This window comes from Ascidia mentula, assembly GCF_947561715.1.
Source record: "Ascidia mentula chromosome 2 unlocalized genomic scaffold, kaAscMent1.1 SUPER_2_unloc_22, whole genome shotgun sequence".
Lineage (NCBI taxonomy): Eukaryota > Metazoa > Chordata > Ascidiacea > Phlebobranchia > Ascidiidae > Ascidia > Ascidia mentula.
In genome coordinates this window covers 1-2500 of record NW_028113668.1, presented here as the reverse complement: position 1 = coordinate 2500, position 2500 = coordinate 1, and the positions used below count along the sequence as shown (strand labels likewise).

The 2500-nt window shown below is 54.4% G+C and overlaps 1 non-coding gene across 1 annotated transcript; it reads right to left on the bottom strand.

Moving 5' to 3' along the window:
- Positions 1-93: 93 nt before the first annotated feature.
- On the bottom strand, positions 94-1917 carry LOC145915767 (small subunit ribosomal RNA). Its single transcript, XR_014404091.1, has one exon. It is a non-coding gene; the product is annotated as a small subunit ribosomal RNA (ribosomal RNA).
- Between the last annotated feature and the right edge of the window lie 583 nt (positions 1918-2500).

Here is a 2500-nt window from a genome sequence, read left to right as displayed (position 1 = left end):
GCCTCAACAGCGACGAAGGGCGTGCGCGGCCGCCAAGATACGGAGCCTTCTCCACCTGTCGAACGCACGACCACTCGATCGGCGATCGGCCGGTAATGATCCTTCCGCAGGTTCACCTACGGAAACCTTGTTACGACTTTTACTTCCTCTAAATGATCAAGTTAGATCGTCTTCTCGGACGCCGGCGCGGCCGTTGCCGAACGCGCCAGGTCCAATCGGAGGACCTCACTAAACCATTCAATCGGTAGTAGCGACGGGCGGTGTGTACAAAGGGCAGGGACGTAATCAACGCGAGCTGATGACTCGCGCTTACTGGGCATTCCTCGTTCAAGGGAAACAATTGCAATTCCCTATCCCTAGCACGACCGGGGTTCAGCGGGTTACCCGGACCTTCCGGCCTAGGCGGCGACACGCTGATCCGGTCAGTGTAGCGCGCGTGCGGCCCCGAACATCTAAGGGCATCACAGACCTGTTATTGCTCAATCTCGTGTGGCTAAGCGCCACTAGTCCCTCTAAGAAGTTCAACGCCGACCGATAGGGTCGCGTAACTAGTTAGCAAGCCAGAGTCTCGTTCGTTATCGGAATTAACCAGACAAATCGCTCCACCAACTAAGAACGGCCATGCACCACCACCCACAGAATCAAGAAAGAGCTCTCAATCTGTCAATCCTCACTGTGTCCGGGCCGGGTGAGATTCCCCGTGTTGAGTCAAATTAAGCCGCAGGCTCCACGCCTGGTGGTGCCCTTCCGTCAATTCCTTTAAGTTTCAGCTTTGCAACCATACTTCCCCCGGAACCCAAAGACTTTGGTTTCCCGCAAGCTGCCGGAGGGGTCGTCAAAGTAACGCCCCCCGATCGCTGGTTGGCATCGTTTATAGTCAGAACTAGGACGGTATCTGATCGTCTTCGAACCTCTGACTTTCGCTCTTGATTAAAGAAAACATTCTTGGCAAATGCTTTCGCAGTCGTTCGTCTTGCGCCGATCCAAGAATTTCACCTCTAACGGCACAGTACGAATGCCCCCGTCCGTCCCTCTTAATCATTACCTCGCGCTCCGAAAACCAACAAAATAGAACCGAGGTCCTATTCCATTATTCCATGCACCATTATTCAGGCGAAGCGCCTGCTTTGAACACTCTAATTTTTTCAAAGTAAACGTCCCGGCCGCCGCCGACACTCAGTCAAGGGCACCGGCGGAGCGCCGGGGGAGAGGGCCAGGTGCGGCCAGTGCACGCCTTGCGACGGACCGGCCGCCTGCGCCCAACGTCCAACTACGAGCTTTTTAACCGCAACAACTTAAATATACACTTTTGGAGCTGGAATTACCGCGGCTGCTGGCACCAGACTTGCCCTCCAATGGATACTCGCTAAAGGTTTTAAAGTGTGCTCATTCCAATTACAGGGCCTCGTTTAGAGTCCTGTATTGTTATTTTTCGTCACTACCTCCCCGCGTCGGGAATGGGTAATTTGCGCGCCTGCTGCCTTCCTTGGATGTGGTAGCCGTTTCTCAGGCTCCCTCTCCGGAATCGAACCCTGATTCCCCGTCACCCGTAAGAACCTCGGTAGGCCGATACCCTACCGACGAAAGTTGATAGGGCAGACACTTGAATGATCTGTCGCCGGTTCGAGACCGTGCGATCCGCTCAGTTATCCAGAGTCGCCAAAACGTGGCGGGCGCGACGCGAAGCCGGCCCGGTCGGTTTTTGTACTGATAAATGCGCACCCGCCGCAAGGCAGGCGCTGACCGCATGTATTAGCTCTAGATTTTGTACAGGTATCCAAGTACGATGTACGATCAAATGAACCATAACTGATTTAATGAGCCATTCGCAGTTTCACTGTACGAGAGCGCGTACTTAGACTTGCATGGCTTAATCTTTGAGACAAGCATATGACTACTGGCAGGATCAACCAGGTAGCTTCGTGTGGAGACGCAGGGCCCCGCCCGCCCGCTCCGACCGTCACTTTCAAGCTACGATTCTCAACGCTTGGTTCGGCCACGAACTCTGAAAACCGTCAAGGACGCGCGAAACATGGCCGGACGCGCGAAGCGCCAACCAGCTGTAACGCCGACGTGCAACTATGCCAACAACACGCACCGTAGTAGGACCCGCACCGTGGACGCCTTGGCATCGAACGAGCAGCAGCAAATCTGCTCAGCGAGCCAGTCGCCAACCGCACGCAACAAGCGACGCCGCGCGCACATTCGCACCGAGCTGCTTGCTCCCACATAGTAGGGTCAGATTTGTTCCATGTACTCTTGTGGTGATCCTCCTGGAGCAAATTCTGAGCGACGCAACAAAAGCCAGCTCTGCGAGCACGCAACTGGTAACGCCGCTTGTGTTTTTTGGGCTATTTTTGCCAAATTTTTTTGAAAAAAAAAAAGCGACCCCGAACGCCCATTCGGCGTCCGAGATCGCTCAAAGTGCGCCCGCGCTGCGGACAAATCGACAGATCTTGAGGCTTACTCTCAACAAATCGCAGTGAAAATACTGCTCTAG